At 38.9% G+C, this 12,610-nt stretch overlaps 1 protein-coding gene and 1 non-coding gene across 4 annotated transcripts in view; both read right to left on the bottom strand.

The window, feature by feature from the left end:
* The window catches only part of colec12 (collectin sub-family member 12), an 83,078-nt gene that overhangs the window by 46,885 nt on the left and 23,583 nt on the right, over window positions 1-12,610 (bottom strand). The window lies entirely within an intron of this gene.
* Window positions 4,881-4,952, bottom strand: trnat-cgu. The gene has a single exon. It is a non-coding gene; the product is annotated as a tRNA-Thr (tRNA).

Here is a 12,610-nt window from a genome sequence, read left to right on the forward strand (position 1 = left end):
CAAACTTTCATAAGAATGATCCATGGTCCCAAAGCAAAGTATTGTAGTGTAGCTATTGCACAAACTACATGTACATATGAGAATGATTAGTTTTCAGTGGATGTGCTGAAGGACTTGTTGGGAGAGCACTGCAATGAAATAATAGTTTGCCTGAATGGACAAGCTCCTATTTGCTACATCACCATTATATTTTAAACAACAGGGTTTAAGAGAAAGTGGATGGGAGAAACAATCCTAATAATAATAATAATCCTTGCATTTAATGTAGCACTTTTCACATTTTCAATGCGCTTCATAGAATATACTGTATAGTTGTGGGCGAAACGCAGCAGCCAATTGCACACAGTAGTGTACCACAAACAGCCGTGGATTGAGTGAACAAATTATTATTGTTTTTTTTCTCTCTCGAGGGATTATTATCAGGCGTGTGGAGAAAGGAAACTTGCCCAAAGTTTTGCCCTGCCGGGAATTGAACCCAGGTCTCTCGCTTGCAAGGCGAGTGCTCTAACCACTGAGCTACAGGATCTTCTTGGATTTGGGGGGGATATGGCTGCCACAGGAGAACCATATTATGATGCTATGAATTAATTGCTAATAAGGCCACATTTTGAATATTGTGTGAAATTTGGGGCAATCAAATAATGTGCTGGGGAATGTTGGGAGAAGGACAATCATTGTTTATTGTGAATAAAAAAGGTGTGTGTGACTGAGCGTTCTAGGTTAAGAAGCAACAACTTACAGACTTTCACACAAAATATCAACATGAATACATAACAAAACAATTGCTATATTTACTCACAAAAGATCACAAAAGAAGGGTTCAGCCAAAGGAGACCAAATCTGCCCATTTAATCACGATCTCATTGCAGCATCAAACTCTTTCTTAAATGAATCCATTCCTGGCACACATCAGAGAGGACAGAATAGAAAGGTTGTAGGAGAGGATTGCAGACTCATGTGGAGTGAAAACACCATGCAGGCTAGTTAGGCTAAGTAGCCGATTTTTGTGTTTAACATTCTATTTCATTCTTTGTAATTACAACACAATACAAGTTACATTTATAAAGGAGGACATTTCAAAGCATACATAGCACACTTCCCGTGTACCAGAGTGCAACCACACTATAATCAGACCTGCGCTTTACCAAAGTGCTTTATAATAGGGGTTGACTGTACTGTACACGGTTTAAGTCAATACATTCATATGTGTAACAAGGACAAATTCTTGCAAAACTTCCAAATGTGTTTATTAGAAGTAAAAGTTCCATTAGTTGTTTTCTTTTCATTTTTAATGTATTATATTTTGTTCCCCTCTTGAGGTTTCTATACCATTACCCAGACAAGAGGACAAGCAGTTAATCTATTGCCAGGCATCGAATATTGCCGCTGTGCAACTGGTTTCTAAGGAATGCATAAAGCCAGCACAGGGTGAAGCGCTCTACGATTTTCACAACCCGCCAGTGCAGAGGGGCTGAACTTCCACTGAAACTCAGCCTGACAACAAAGCACAAATAGCAACTCACTGGGTGGAGATTCATAGGGACAAACCTTCAATGGACCACTTCATGGCATAGTACGACAGAGGGCCAATCTCTGTTCCTTACTGCTGCGTGCAGTGCCTCATCAGTAATATCACCTTCCTGAATTAAATCATTAACTTTCGCTGTTTTCCCCTTTTATTCCTTTCCCTTGATGCTCAGTCAGAGGTGATCAATTCAAGTGACATTATTCAACTGAAATGTCCATGCAATGACTGGGAGAAGGTCAGAACCACATCTGGAACCTGCAAGTAGTCAGGCTCCGTTTGCTTTAGTTATGAGATAAGACTCCCCTGCTTTGAAACTTCACACTGTGATGTCAGTACTACACATCTGCACTGTTTTAGACGTTGTAATTTATACAATATGTGTAGCCCAGAGTAGCATGCAATGCACATGCTTGTTTCCTTTTATATGTGAGTTGTAAGATTCATTTCATAAACGGGAGATACTAACTGCATGTACCACAACTATTGTCTGTTTACAACTGTAAATTCCTTCTCCTTTGAAATGTGTTAAATGATTTTAAATCAAGTTAAACTTAAACCCAATAAGATAATAGAGTGAAGTAAAAATTGAAAACATTTGAAAAATCTATTTGGAAAATCAAACTGTATTCTTGCATTTGTAGCAGTTCACAGTGTTAAATCTTTGAATCACAGCAAATTAAATTAAAAAAAATAAAACATTTAGTCAGTCGGGTGTCTGACACATGTGGAAACCCATCACCGTGCTTAAGAGTATCCAAACCAAACTGAGAATTCCATGCATCCCATCTACACATGAAAACTCCAGAGATAGATTGCTGGAATGGAATGTGCACTCTCTCCCTGGAGGGATGAATCCTGCTTACCTAATTCTGGAAAGTATTTGGCATAGTTTAGCAAGAGCCAAGGCTTGGGAACCCCAGAATGTGTGTTGGGGTAATGCTAGAGTCTAACCAGCTGAAACCGCATAGCTTGCCAATGATAGCACTGTCTGGCAAGCTTTCTCACTGCTTGTCCAGCTGGGACCACCCTACCCATTATGGCTTTGGCTTGCAGAGTTAACAGGAGCTGAGTGGGATGACTCCCTGCCCCCAGTGACTGGTTTGCCCTTCCAAGACCTGTCGGCAAGCCAGATGGGCTGGCTTGATTCCAATATTCCGTTGCCAAACATGTCACCTTGGAGTGAGTTCAGCTCCAAAGGAGACCCAGCTCACCTTTCCCCCACCCCACAAGGAGGATAGAATAAAAAAATATGGTACGTGTAGAAACAAAAAATAGCACCTTATAAAATTTGGGGCAGGGGAAAAATTGGTCCAACTGGTCTAGATTTACTCTATTTTCTTAGCATTTCAGAATGGTGAAAATTGATAAAATCAGTCTTAACTTAGAAGCCTGTTTTGCTATAGTTTTTAAAAGAGCTAATCTAGACCCAGGTGAAAATTCTTTTGTGATTTTTTTTACATAATAACAGTTTTACACATACAGTTTCTATTTATTTTAAAATGGCTCCTAGGAAAATTCTTCTCCAATCTTCAGGGGCTATGAAGTTCTTTTGAATGTGAATATAGAATGAAATTTAAAATCAGTGACGTTATTATTGTATGACCGCTGTATGACGGGAATGTTTTTTTTTATAAATTCGGTTGCTTTATTAGAGCATTGGCATATCAGTCCGACAGAGGGGACAGATACTTAGCTCAATTCCTAATCTATACTGGATCGATCACATTGAGATATTCAAGGTGGTCTGTTGCACATCCTGTTAGTTGGTACCTGTGGTCTGGAATCAAGACTGTGAGCCTGTGCGGAGAAATTCTGTCTGGGTTTAGATTTACATAGTTTTGTAGCAATTCAGGATGAACAGGATTTAATAACTTGTTGAATTCCATCTTAACCTTTGAATATGATTTTCTATAGTTCTTAAAACTTACAGAAAACTATCTTCAAAAATAAAGCTGCGTTTAAGAATTTGCCAAATTCTGGATGGTCTGAAATGCCAAATAAATAATCTAGACCCAGGTGGAACTTCTCCCCCACTGCACTCCTTGCTGCAGGACATAGACTAAATATTAGGCTTCAAAATGTAAAAGTAATGGGGATAATATAATAATAATCCTTGCATTTGATATAGTGCTTTTCACGTCTTCTAGACGTCTCAAAGCGCTTCATGGAATTTTTGTAAAGTGAATTAACTGTATATAATAATAATAATAATCCTTGCATTTGATATAGCGCTTTTCACGTCTTCTAGACGTCTCAAAGCGCTTCACAGAATATACTGTATAGTTAATTGATTGTATATTTGTGGGTGAAATGCGGCAGGCAATTGCGCACAGCAGTGTCCCACAAACAGTTGTGGATCGATATGATCAATTTATTATTGTTTTTTTTCTTGAGGGATTATTATCAGGCATTGTTTTATATTTTTTTATATTTTTTTTATATTTGTGGGCGAAAAGTGCACAGCAGTGTTCCACAGAGTGGCTCAAATGTTTAGGACTACGATATGGAACAATAACAACATTGCCTTTATGTAGCATCCTTCACACAGCATGTCGACTCAGAGCACGGAACTAGAGTGCTGAATAATGCAATACCCAGTACCAAGTAGTAAACAAGTCATCAGAGAATATTCTCATTATATTCTCATTAGCCAGCAGAGGAAACTACAGCACTAATAAACAGTTTGGACATAAATCTTCATTCTTTATCTAAAATCTCTCAGAACGAAACCATCTGCCTTCCAGCCAAAACTATTGTTTTATATTAGAAACTTTTATAGGCCATTCAGCTCATTCTGAGTCTGTGCAGATGATAATCTTCAAATGACATTTCCTCGTCTTTCTCTAAATCCTTAATACACTTTCCCTCCCTCCCAAGTACTCACTCCCTTCTTTCTTATATCCATCAATCCATCCAATCAACCTCCTTTGTAAGTAACCATTGGATTCTGCGTCTCAGGTCTCATTCCCCCTTCTCACAACCCTGTATGTGAGATGGGCAACACAAAACAAATGGACTGTAGTCCATAAGTATCTTACAACAATATGAATTTGTAGCCATGTGCTTGTAAATGATGTTTATAATCTAACATTTCTACAATTTAAAATCGTATTATAATAATAATCCTTGCATATGATATAGCACCTTTTCACGTCTGCTAGGTATCTCAAAGCACTTCACAGAATATACTGTAAAGTGAATTGACTGTATATTTGTGGGCGAAACGCGGCAGCCAATTGCGCACAGCAGTGTCCCACAAACAGTCGAGGATTGAGTGACCAAATTGTTATTTTAGTTATTTCCTTGAGGGATTATTATCAGGCGTGTGGAGTAAGGAAACTTGCCCAAGGTTTCACCCTGCTGGGAATCAAACCCAGGTCTCTCGCTTACGAGGCGAGTGCTCTAACCACTGAGCTAAAGGACTCCACTGAGTCGGAGCTTTAGCTGAATTACTTCCCTACCCACCACAAAAATAAAATGAAGAATTCTGCTGTAGTAATTCACTGGAGTCTGTATGCCTTCCCTCTCCACTAACTAATAGAATGAAAGTTCTTTGACAGCATGCCAGTAAATTAGAATGGCGCTGAGCTATATCAGAACTGTGGTTGTGGTTGTCTTAATACTTGTGCCTTGGGAATCAAACCACACCCTCTGTGACTTTCTGCTATTCATACTTTTTGAGGTTGGAGTTGAAGGCGAAAGGGACACTGGGATTTCATTTTCCAATTGAGCAGGCACGCAGCAGGCTGGTTACCTATCTGCCATAATGGAACCTTCAGAGCATCTGGTTCCCATCAGTGTTTACATCACAGTGTGTGTCAGAGTCATTAGATAACTCGAAGCACATGTGTGCTTCCATTGAAAAATTCATTACGCTGCAACTTACTAGGCCCAGAAAGACTGAATACAGGCAGAAAGGTTTTGAAGAACTGATTATTCCAAACCCCAAGTGCTAATCTTCATGTCTCCAGTTGCCAGTTTGCCTGCAGAGTGATCCTGGAACGAAAATCCATCAAACTTCCCGGCGCCTAGGTTCCCTAAACCCCTCTTGAAATTATTTTTGTAACCATGTTACATGAAATAACAGAAACAGAACCAGGGAAAAAAAGAAAAAGAGCATGTTGTCTGCTATGAAAATAAGTCTTGCATTTGTTAAAGTGCCTTTCGCGTCGGAAGGACGTTCCAACCGCTTCACAGGATATATTGTGATGTGGGTGAACGCGGCAGCCAATTTGTGGGTGAATTTGGCAGTCAATTTGTTTACAGCAATGTTCCACAAACAACCGTGAAGTGACTAACCAACTTTGGATGATTGTTGGCCAGGAAACCAGGAGAAACTCCCTTCTCTTTTTGAATTGTACCATGGAATTTGTAACGTCCACCTTAACAGGCAGACGGGGCCTCGGTTTAATGTCTCATCCGAATGATGGTACCTCCGACAATGCAATATCCCCTCCCAGCACTGCACTATTGTGGAGTCCTGTAGCTCAGTGGTTAGAGCACTCGCTTTGCAAGTGAGAGACCTGAGTTCAATTCCAGGCAGGGCGAAACCTTGGGCAAGTTTCCTTACTCCACACGCCTAATAATAATCCCTCCAAAACCAAAAACAATAATTAAATTGGTCATTTTCAATCTACGACTGTTTGTGGGACATTGCTGTGCGCAATTGGCTGCCGCGTTCGCCCACAAATATACAGTCAATTCACTTTACAGTGTGTTCTGTGAAGCGCTTTGGGACGTCCTCCTGACGTGAAAAGCGCTATATCAAATGCAAGGATTATTATTATTATTATTATTACTATTGGGGAATGTCATCTTAGACTATATGAATTCCATGTTCTGGCATGCAGCTTGACAACTGAAAATCTGCTGACTAGAAGTGAGGGTGCTACCAACTGAGACAGGCTAACACAATTCCCAGGCTCCACTATAATTGTCCTGATAACAGTGATCAGGAAAAGTAAATTCCAATGTTTTTGTGTATCTATTAATGTGTCTAATGTCACACATTTGTGTGTATGACATCAGGTCAGCAACCCCCCACCACTTTCCAGGAAATTGCTGCAAAGGTGAAAGGGGGGACTGAGGAAATGCATAACTGGGCACTCAGTACCTTCATTTTGACAACCTCATCCGTGCCATAGTATCCAAAGCATACAAGCACTATTACAAAGTCTATAAAGCTCAAAGTTAGGATACTTGCCAAGTCTTTTTCGTTACTGATCCAATAAGGGAGATACTTGTTCAACTATCACTTGCTTCCTTTAAAAGTATGGGTAGCAACCAAATAAGATCAAAGCAACTACTTATGCTGTAAAATGTTTAAATGTTCAAAGCGAAGTAAAATATATATATTAACAAGGTTGTTGAATTTAATAATCTATCTAATGGTAATGAATTGCAGGCAATGGCGTATAACTGTAAGAAAGAAATAGTCTGATTTTTATTTCACCAAATCATATCAAAACAGCATCTAGAATTTGCCAAATTGTCAAACACAGCCTCAGTTAATGTGACAGGCAATTATTGACAGGTGTAGTGATTGTTTTCATCAATAAAGCCCCACAAAGAACTATGAAGCAAATGACGAATTCATCTGGTGGATCGTTGACCAAGACACTGAGCGAAACTCCTTCCTCTTTTTGAACTCAGGAAATTAAGCCAGAGAATAGTATGCATATTTTATGCCAGGTTCAGCAGAGTGCAGTGTCTGTAGTAGAGAAAATCCCAGATTGTGAAGGCGGTTTAAGTAACGGAACAGTGGCAGGATATGTCTGAGAAGGGGATGGACTGGAAAAAAGATACAGAGCAGGCCAGCGGTGGTATGGGGGAAGTTAAAGAAAATGCATAGGAGGGCATGATTAACTGGAGGCAATTGTGTGTAAAGGGGCATCGGTGGGCCAGACTTGGTGTGAATGAATACCAGGGTAAAGGTGACTGAGGGGTATCACCTGGTAAGGAGAGAAACAGCCAAAGTGGGCAAAGGAAGAGGGACTCGGTCAATATATCCGGAGAGGGAGGCAATCCCGCTGCTTTTCCTGCATCTCATGAAACTGCTTCAGTTTTAATCCAGTGGTGCCCAGCTTTCAAAACTGGTACTGAAAGGGTAAGTCAGCATTGGATTGTAACTGGCAGAGATTGAGCAGAAATGTGGTATCAATTACCAGCAGGAATGGAGAAACTGTGCATTCCTGTAATCTGAAAGGATTTCAGGCAATTCAGAACCTTTGACACCAGTTATAAAGTATTTGCCAGAAAACACTGACGCCACGTGATGCTTTACTCTTAAGTTGGAACAAGAAACTGTCTAACAAAAATGTCTAATTGCTGCCATTTATTGTAAAGCTGAATCTGATTTTTCCTCAGGATGGTTCATTTGGCTGTTTGGCTCATTTTCTGAATGTTTATTGCATTAAACTGTACAACAAAAAGCAAACTGACTTTAATTAACAGCTCTAAAGGAATTTTTTTAATAAAATAAATAAATTATTTTTTGAACAGCTCAGTAGATTCTAACTTACACTTCAAACTAATGCTAGCTAATGGTATGTTCTCTGCTTTGAATGAAATATTCTATTATAAGCACATTATGAGAAGGGGGAAGAATTCCATCTGAGTCTAGATTTACTTGATTAACATCACCTTTCAGAGTATCCCGAATTTGCCAAATTCTCAACAATAGCCTTAATTTTTTGGCTGGTTTTCTGTATATTGCTTTAAGAGCTAAGAAAAATTACTTCAAAGTTGAGACTGAATTCTGGATGTTTTAAAACGCAATATAACTAGAGTATATCTAGATTCAGGTGAAATATGCCCTTTAAACAGTTACCAACTGCTACAGAACAGGGCATGTTTGACCTCAATATTTTATTACATTGTCGAGGCTCATTTTTGTCACCTGGGTTAAAGGAGAAAGGTTACTCTTTGAGAAAGTATCTACATTACAAAGTGCTTCCCACCTGTAAACACTAAAAGTGCTGTTACAAATCTTCTAAACATTATAAGAAATCTTACTTTATGAAACTTTCTCTGATGATGGGAGCTAACATCCAATTCACTTTACAGTATATTCCGTGAAGCGATTTGAAATATCTCAACGACGTGATAAGGCACTATATCGAAAGCAAGGATTATTATTATTAAATTCAGCTTTAAGTTAGAAGCCAATTTTCCCTAGTTTGTAAAATGAACTGCAACTTTTAAATTAGGACTGAATTTAAGAATTTTCCAAAATTCCAATTAATCTTAGAATTTAAGAGATTTCAATTCAGGTCTCTGATTGACAATACCTACCTACCTACCAGAAATCAAAAAGAAATTAAAATGAAAAGAACCTATTAAAGGAAAGAACCATGAATTGTGAAAGCAATCTAACACAATCTACTTGTTCCCTGCCATCCAAAACAGCCTTGGTGAAGTCTTTGATAACCATCCTGATTTCTTGGTTTTTAGAGTATCTTACAACAATATGAATTTGTAGCAATTCATTCAAGCAGAGTCAAACTCTCTGCTTGAATTAATTGTGGAAATCTCTGCCACCCCAAATTCCAGTTGTTAGTGAATCCTGAAGACTGCTTCCCTTTATGCCGAGCTTCAGCTGTGTGATGCCTTTCTTCAGCCAGATCTTTATACGGTGTCATCATTAATCTCATTTGTGCATAACTACTGTCAGTCTGCCTACCATCAGAAACCACATGATTTACCCCTTCAGTGTTTTCCTTCATCATTTTATTCCACCGCAGTCCACTCCAGCTGGGAGCGAGGAACAATCTGTGTCACAAACCTCTTGATCACTGTCATTGCTGCTCCATAACATGCCATCAGAGGTATGATTTAGTGGGTGCTGAAAGCTCTGTTCGTTAAGTAACTATGCCAGTGCATGACTTCCAGTAATTAAGTCCAGATAATGCTTGCAGTCACCACTGGGAGAGCACAGGAAATACCAAGCAGCAAAAATAGGATTGTATCCTCTGGCTCACATATTCTATGAGTCTCCAGGGATCCTTCAACTACTCTCCTGTACCATCTGCTTCTCCTGCTTTCGGTTTCTTTCTTGTGACAATTGGATCCCTTGGAATGTTTCTTGTCAATAAATCCTGGAGATTTTTCCCCTTTATCTTCCCTTTCCAGCTGTGTGCATGCCTTTCTTCAAATACACAAGGCTAAAGTACTTTTTTTTAAAAAAGTTTACACATCCCATAGAAAATTGTCAGGACCAGAACTTTTACATAACATTTGCTTTCAATGATTTTTTATTTTGTTTTTCTCTTCAAGTTCACTAACGTGCCTTTTCTGACTTCTTGTGTATATACTTTGGCTACTTTGCAATGGTATTGCTGTCAACCATTTAGTCAAACGTAAAATTTCTGCTCAATGCAACAATATTACCAGCACCCTAAGATTGTATAACAAGCCCAGCTTCCAAATCAAGATTGAATTGAAGAAGCTTGTTCACTGGGTTATTGAATTTGTTAGATTTGTTAATATGGTCTCTGACTACTCCACTCCATTCATCAACTTTATAGAATTTGTCTTTGCACACTTGTAATGTGCACCTTTAGTCATAATACTAATACTTAATACTCAATCCACGACTGTTTGTGGAACACTGCTGTTCGGAATTGGCTGCTGAGTTTCGCCCACCAAATGTACAATCAATTTACTTTATAGTATATTCTGTGAAGCGCTTTGAGATGTCTAGATGACGTGATAAGGTGCTATATCAAATGCAAGGATTATTATAATACGATTTTAAATTGTAGAAATATTAGATTATAAACATCATTTATAAGCACGTGGCTACAAATTCATATTGTTGTAAGATACTTATGGACTACAGTCCATTTGTTTTGTGTTGCCCATCTCACATACAGGGTTGTGAGAAGGGGAAATGAGACCTGAGACGCAGAATCCAGAGAGAGGGAGAAAAGGAAGTGTATTTAGGATTTAGATAAAGGCGGGGAAATGCCATTAAAGATCTGGTATTATCGGCACAGACTCAGAATGAGCTGAATGGCCTATAAAAGTTTCTAATACAAAATAATAGTTTTGGCGGGAAGGCAGATGGTTTCGTTCTGAGAGATTTTAGATAAAGAATGAAGATTTATGTCCAAACTGTTTATTAGTGTTGTAGTTTCCTCTGCTAGCTAATGAGAATATAATGAGAATATTCTCTGATGACTTGTTTACTACTTGGTACTGGGGATTGCATTATTCAGCACTCTAGGAATACATGGTCAACGGTTAACAGTGTCCCACAAACAGTCATATTATTTTCATATTGTAATATTTCCTAACAAGTGAGGAATTACTAGCCTTGTAGTTAAACTGTGGTAACTTCTGTATGAGTGTGATATGTTCAGCACCATTTCATTAATATCTGTGATCTCGGAGCATTGAACCTTTACAGCATTTATCAATGGTACATTCAGTAATTAGTGAAAAGCTTCATAGGACTTTCATATGTTTCTCATGTCTGCTACACAAGGGCGATGGCATGTTATCAACAACATGTTCCCTGTTCCTACTAATCTGAACCAGACCCGTGTTCTTCTTTATCTATAACTATAAAACTGACAATAAAAACTCACTATGTAAAATTTTGAAGGGGTTCAATAAGGTGAACATAAATGAACTTCAGTAAACCCTTGGATAAGCAGACTCCGGGTATTCAGATTTCATACCTAACTGGACCGGCCCGAAATTGAATTTTTTTAAAATAAAGCTTATGCACTATCTTCTGCTCGTGGGATTCAAGCAATTAAAATGCCGGTACCAGCATTTACCGATGTTTTTCGGTATTGAAAAACGCCGGTAAATGCCAGTACTGGTATTGTAATTACAATTAGCCGAAATTCCGGCTCACTGGAGTAGATCTCCAGTTAATTGATGCGATTAGCTGGAGTTTTAGTATATTTCCACTTGTTGATAAGTTCATACCATGAGATCATAAATATAACATAGTTTAGCTCAGTTGGTAGCAACCTTGCCTCTGAGTGGGTGTCACAGGCAGGAGCTGCTTGGAGGACAGTCTGTGGTTCTCCTCAGGTGTCATGGCTTTCCTCTCCCAGCTCCCCATAATGAGGTGAGCTGTAATAGATTTGGGGGAGTTCAGCCCCTCTAGCGCTAGCCATCTGTCACCTACATTGCAATGCAGTGCTTGGCTACATTGTTGGACTTGCTGTTCTGTGGATGAGACGTTAAACAAGGCTCGTCGCCTGTTTCAAGTGATGTTAAATATCCCATGGCATTAATTGAAATGAGAAAGGAGTTTCTTCCAGTATCCTGACCAACAATCCCCCAGATAAAATTTGGTCATTCAATTCATGGCTGTTTGTGGGACACTGCTGTACTAACTTGGCTGCTGAGCTCATCCACAAAATAAACAGTCACTTTACCATATACCTTGTAAAGTACATTGAGACGTCCTCCCGACTGCAAGGATTATTTATTAGTATCATATACAGTGGAAGCAACAGGACTCCACTGTTAATGTTGGTTTCCTTATAAGGTGGATGCCCAGTGGACCGAGGATTGATTTGGGCTTGTGGATCAACCAGCAGACCTCCAGGTAATCAGATCACCCTTGAAGTCACTTCCTGCATGCTGCACAGGAAGTAATGTCAGCCTAATGACCTCGAAGACAGCCATGTTTTAGTACTAGAAGCTGCCTGGCCTTCCTTGACTATTTCCCATTATAAAGTGGGTTAGAATTTGATGGATCCTAACTTCTGTCTTATTGTGAGGTTCTATTGTATTATTACAAAGATAATTATTAACGCACTGTGATTACCATTTACCAATGTTCATTTCACCTCAACACAGGATGAGGAAATATTTCAGCTGAAATAATATGAAAAGTAGGCAGAATTCCAGGGTTGCCTTTAATCTCCTAGCATATGACTCTGCTGTGCTGGCAGTATTCTGAGCAAAATTGACCGCTATCTGATCTAACTGAGCACAAACAGGTCCTTTTATATATTAATGTTGAAATTCTATGTCAGGTACTAATAGTGTCTTGTATGACAAATGCCATCATACAAAAAGCACTGTTAGCATTATTTATCATTACATAAATGTTGT

Source organism: Callorhinchus milii, unplaced genomic scaffold (assembly GCF_018977255.1).
Source record: "Callorhinchus milii isolate IMCB2004 unplaced genomic scaffold, IMCB_Cmil_1.0 Scaffold2, whole genome shotgun sequence".
In the NCBI taxonomy this organism is placed as follows: domain Eukaryota; kingdom Metazoa; phylum Chordata; class Chondrichthyes; order Chimaeriformes; family Callorhinchidae; genus Callorhinchus; species Callorhinchus milii.